This window comes from Elgaria multicarinata, chromosome 12, assembly GCF_023053635.1.
Source record: "Elgaria multicarinata webbii isolate HBS135686 ecotype San Diego chromosome 12, rElgMul1.1.pri, whole genome shotgun sequence".
NCBI lineage: Eukaryota > Metazoa > Chordata > Lepidosauria > Squamata > Anguidae > Elgaria > Elgaria multicarinata.
In genome coordinates, this window is record NC_086182.1 from 7115468 (window position 1) to 7121663 (window position 6196).

Consider the following 6196-nt stretch of genomic DNA (forward strand, 5'->3'; position numbering starts at 1 on the left):
TGGGAGGCACAGTTACCCTTGGATTACTCCTTTAGAGTTCTGACTGGTTCTGAATAAAACCCGGAGCAGATTCACTGCCCCACTGACAACGGAGCCACCAGCATCCACTAGATAGCTATGGCCACCTCATAAGATAGGATTAAAATACAAAATGGTTTTGATAGCATGAGAAGCTGGGATGAAACTAGCAAAATGAAATTAAACAGCAACGAATGCAAAGTCCTGCATTAGTCAAACTCAGAAATAAAATGCATAGGTGTAGGATGGAGAGTAATACATGTGAAAAAGATCTTGGGGCTGGATTGTACTCAATCACAAACTGAACATGAGTCTATAGTGTGATACAGCTTCAGGGGGTGGGTGGAAGGGAGGGAAACTCAATGCAATTTTAGGCTGCATTAATAGAACCATAGTTTCCAAGCCACAAGACGTAATAGCGCCTCATTTATTCTGCCCTAGTTAGCTTCAGCTCACATACAGCATACTCGCAGCACTTTAAGAAAGACATAGTTAAATTGGAATGGATTCAGAGAGGAGAGTAATGAAGGTGATCAGGGCTATGGGAAAGAAGTCATATGAAGACAGGGCAAAGGAACCGGATATGTTTAACCTGGAAAAGAGGAGACGGGGCTCATCTACACCAAGCAGATATTCCACTATGAGAGTGGTATGAAAGCAGTATATAAAATGCAGGAGCCACACTACTGCTTTATAGTGGTATTGAAGTCAGGTGACCATATGAAAAGGAAGACAGGGCTCATGTATCTTTAACAGTTGCACAGAAAAGGGAATTTCAGCAGGTGTCACTTGTATATATGGAGAACCTGGTGAAATTCCCTCTTCATCACAACAGTTGAAGCTGCAGGAGCTATACTAGAGTGACCTGATTTAAAAGAGGGCAGGGCATCTGCAGCTTTAACTGGTGTGATGAAGAGGAAATTTCACCAGGTTCCCCATATTTACAAATGACACCTGCTGAAATTCCCTTTAAAGATACAGGAGCCCTGTCCTCCTTTTCATATGGTCACCCTAACTGAAGTGCACTGACAACTGTTGGGACTAATGACACATACCATATGATGCTTTCATACCACTTTCATAGTGTTACATCCTGCTTGGTGTAGATGTGTCAATGGGCCCCAACAGTTGTCGGTACACTTCATTACCACTATAAAGCAGTAGTGGAGATCCTGCAGTGCACTTCAATACTGCTATAAAGCAGAAGTGTGGCTCCTGTTTTTATATACCACTTTCATACCACTTTGATAGTGGAATATCCTGCTTGGTATAGATGAGCCCAGAGAGTCAGGGGAGTAGGACAGAACGGCTGCGTTCGGACAACACAATAGTCAATGGTAGGTTAATAACCAACTCCAAGGTTGATTATCAAGGGGGTACTCCCCAGACAACATGATTATAATCAACCGTGGAGTGGATTAACCCCAGCATGGAGTTGACTGTTAGTCAACTGTGTGTTTGATTGACACATCCCTGCCCTCTCTCTACCCCAGTCCTCCCACTGGTATCCCACCAGCCATTGCAAGTTCTGCCAGCTGGACTAGAGCAGATGCTGCCACTTTGGTTGCTCTTGCCGGAGGACTCTGTAGGCAGCCAAAATAGTCAATTCAATGGGGCGAAATATTCCACGGAGCCCAACAGAAAACATGCTAACCAACAGTTGTGTGACTAGTCAACTCTGTAGAGCGTTGTTTTTCTTCATTGGTTATTTTGGGGAAATAGCCAACCGTGAGGTGGTTTTTGCCTGACAGACAACACAATAACCAACAGTTGACTATTCAACTAATTGCTGACTACTTAAACCACCATTGGTTATTGTGCTATCCAAACACAGCTAATATGTAGCACTCTTCAAATACCTGAAGGGCAAAGGCCTATTTCTCAGCTGCCTCATAGGGCAGGAAAAGATAGAACGGACTCAGGTTGTTACCAGAAAGGGCCGTAACTTAGTGGTAGAACATCTGCTTTGCATGTAGAAGGTCTTGGGTTTGATACCCGGCGTCTCCAGGTAAGGCTGAAAAAAGTCCTGCCAGAAACCCTAGAGAGCTGCTGCCAATCAGTGTTGACAATACTGGGCTTAGATGGATCAATGGTCTGACTCAGTATAAGGCATCTTCCGATTGTCCTACATTCCTAGATTTTGGCTGAATGTTAGAAACAGGGCTGGCGTCAAGGGTAGGCATGGTTGAGCAACTGCCAGGAACCCACACCCCAGCAGGGGGCCGCTGATAAGAGCTCCCTGGACTTGCTCCTCCATCGCAAACTTAAGAACATCAGAAGAGCCCTGCAGCTGGATCAGACCAATGGTTCATCTAGTCCACCGTTCTTTTCACACAGTGGCCAACCAGCTGTCGACCAGGGACCCATAAGCAGGACACGGTACAACAACACCCTCCAGCCTATGGTCCAGACAATGATGATGGTGAGAAAGAGGAGCAAAAGATGCCACAGCCTGCTTGCTCACTGGCTCTCTGCTTCCTATGCAAGCAAGTGGTAGGAAGGATGAGAAGGAAGAGGGCCAGCACCACCAGCAGCAGCAGAAGGTAGACTCACTGAAGGAGAGGTTTCTTGGCCAAGGGCCTGCCAAAACCTGGAGCTGGCACTGATGAGGAGGAATATCCTGATGGGAAGAGCAGTTTGACAATGAGGGCCAATTACATGGAGTGGGCTCCCCTTCACTGGAGATCTTCAAGCAGCGGCTGAACAGTCATCTGCTCGATCCTCCCAGAGTGCAGGATACAGAATAATGGGCTCAAGTTACAGGAAGCCAGATTCCGGCTGGACATCAGGAAAAATCTCCCGACTGTTAGAGTGGTATGACAACAGAACCAATTACCTAGGGAGGTCATGGGCTCTCCTACACTAGAAGCATTCAAGAGGCAGCTGGACAGCCATCTGTCAGGTATGCTTTAAGGTGGATTCCAGCATTGAGCAGGGGGCTGAAATCAATGGCCTTATAGGCCCCTTCCAACTCTACTATTCTATGATTCACTGGTAGTATTTCTTTTATTGGTTTTCAAATGTTTGCTTTTCTTTTTGGTATGGAAATCTTGTTAACTTGCACAAACATACCTCCTGAAAGGATTCTGCTTGAACCTTAACAAAAGAGCTGATATTTTATCAAAAATCATGTCTTTGAAGTGTATTTTAGGGTCAAATTAAGGACAAATATGTTTTCTTTAAGCTTTGTACAGCTAATGTCCTTTTAGCACTAATGACTTTTGATGGCTAGTGGCTGCTAGCTTCTGGGCTCAATAAATCTTGGATGGAGATAACCAGAGATGGAGAGCTGGTTTGCACCATCACCATAACCCATCTTGGCTTATTTAGTCCATAGTGCGTTGCAGTGTATGCCAGGCACCCTTTTGAACATTCAAACTTTGGTGGGCAGACGCTGTGCTTATTGTGTTGTACAAAACTGTCGAGGGTGGCCATGGGATGTTAAAACTTGCATAACCCATGGGTTAACCCATGGGATATTATACAGTTATACGAGGGTTGTTTAACATTCACATAAACCACCTTCGCTGGGTTCGCACGACAATGAACAACCGCTGTGGCTTAAATATTAAAACAGTGGCCAGCACGTACCACAACCCACCATGGCTTAAATAAGTGCTTGTCTTCCTCCTGTACTTCTCTCACCACTGCTCAATGTGTATAAATACATGATTAGGTACCACGTACCAGGCAAAGTTCATCCTGTTCACGCATACCCTCAATAGCTTTTAAAGAGCAACACTATGCACATCTACTTAGAAGTAAGACCCACTAAGTCCTAAGGCTGTGTGGCTTACTGCTATGCAAGTGTATAGGATTGCTGCCAGGCAGAGCAGCCCTATGGAGGTTGGGAGTGGGAGAGCTTCTGTGCCAGAGGTCCTGCCATTTCCGAAGCCCTGATGGGCTCATGCTGGCCAGAACACCTTTTTTTTTTGACTTAGTCGTCCTTTTTAAAACCATTTCCTTCCATTAGTTTCAGTGGAAGGAAAAATAAATACACCAGCTCCAGGGTTGGCCAAGTTTTTCTCACTCTTCATTACAACAGTTAAAGCTGCAGGAGCCCTGCCCTCATTTGTAGAGTGACCAGATACAAAAAAGGGCAGCTTTAACTGTTGTGATGAAGAAGGCATTTCACTAGGTGCTGCATGCATACAAATGGCACCTGCTGAAATTCCCTTCTCTATACAACTGTTAAAGATACAGGAGCCCTGTTCTCCTAAATTGGTAATGACGTTTAAAGCCCTAAATGGCTTGGGACCTCGATACTTGAGGGAGCGCCTCTCTATATATCTGCCTGCCTGAGACCTATCGGAGGAGCTCTTCTCCGTGCCCCACCAATGCGAGATATACGCTATGGTGGGACATGGGAGAGGGCTTTCTCTGCTGTGGCACCCCGGCTGTGGAATGCCCTCCCCTTGGAGGCCCAGTTGGCACCAGCACTGGCTTCATTTCTAAGATTGTAGTGCCTGAATTTGCTTTCCTTTTCCCCCTCCTCCTCCTCCTCCCTCCCAATCCCCTTTCCTTTTGTGTCATGTCTTTTAGATTGTAAGCCTGTGGGCAGGGACTGTCAAGAAATACTTTTGTAAGCCGCCATGAGAGCCTTTTTTGGCTGAATGGCAGCATAAAAATGCTTAAATAAATAAAAAAATAAAAAAATTCAGCACCAGGTTAAGACATGGCTTTTTAACAAAGCGTTTGACAGCTAAATCCACCAGCCTGCACACTGTCTTGTTTTAATTGGCTTTTACTGTTTTAAAATTTCATATAGTCCAATTGATTTCTGTGGGTCTTCTGTAAGTATGACTAAATCTGGATCCAATCCATAGTGCTTTTTTGAGTGCCCAAAGCTCTTCTTGTTCATTGTCTAAGAAATCTTTACAACAACCTTGCAAGGTATCTTAGGGTGCAATCCTATTCATGTTTAGACAGAAAAAGTCCTACAACTCCCATCATTCCCCAGTGCTGGCTGGGGAATGCTGGGAGTTGTAGGGCTTTCTTTCCCGTCTAAATATGAATAAGATTGTGCCCTTAGTTGTTGTATTTATTCCCCTTCCCAGTTGAGATGCGTTTGTGTTTTATCACTGACTAAAGCTGTCAATAAGTAAATCATTGTAGCTGTGGAAATGGGATAGGAGGCTGTGATTTTGTCAGTTTGGTAAAATAATTTGTTTTAATGAATTACCATTGGAATAAGTTGTCATGAGGTGTGTATGGGCAACAGGTATATTTAACTTAATAAATAACCATGGAAATTTAACATTTCCCTACGATGCTACTGTGGAGCTGAGACAGAGAAGTTTGTGTCCTGTCTGAGGTAGGGAAAATTTGAACTAGGATTCCTTGTTCTCAGCTCAGTCCTTTAACCACTATACCGACCTCATTGGCATCAATGGGATTCCTTGCTACATATGAATATAGGATTTGGGCAGTAAGGCTTTTACCTACTTCCGAGTAAACACAACAGCTGGAAGAGTGAATAGGATGGCATCCGCAAATCTTACGCACGTTTCCTCAGAAGGAAATCCCCCGGCGTTTACTTCCAAGTAAGCATGCACGGGATCGGGTCTGCTACAACAGGATCGGGAAGGAGCCCACAAGGCCTCCACCTTCAGCGCGTCAGGGGAATGTTTTTGCCTTGTGTTTGTGAAGACAGTTTTTGGCGGGGAAAAAGATCTGGAAGCGCCTCCTCCTGAGGTCGTTAGTTTAGGCACATAGAAGGAGCTGTTCTTTCCATGACTGGAATCGACGTGCGGTTCATTGGCTGGAATACACACTGAGCTCTCTATGCGAATATGGGGCAAATAACTGCTCTTCTCCCCAGCCCTCAGGCCGTCGACTCCATTTTTTTCTCTCTCCGCGCAAACAAACAAGTGGGGGAGGGGGAGACAATATGGGCGGGAAACTATATTTGCTTTTGATTGGTTCAGAGAGTAGATGCTACGTTGGTGCCGCCTACTGTACGATGGCTGCTATCTGTCACTGGTCCAAAGGGCTGCCATTCCACACTTCCCTTCTGTGGGAAGCGACACTTCGTCCCGCCCCCCTCTTTCTCGCTCTTACGTGCCGTGTGCAAAGGAAGACGGGGGGGGGGTTGTTGGTGGTAAAAAAACAGCCGTTAAACGGGCCGCGGGGCGGGGCTTACTCGAGGAAGTAAGAAGCCGTAATTGGATTGGTCAAG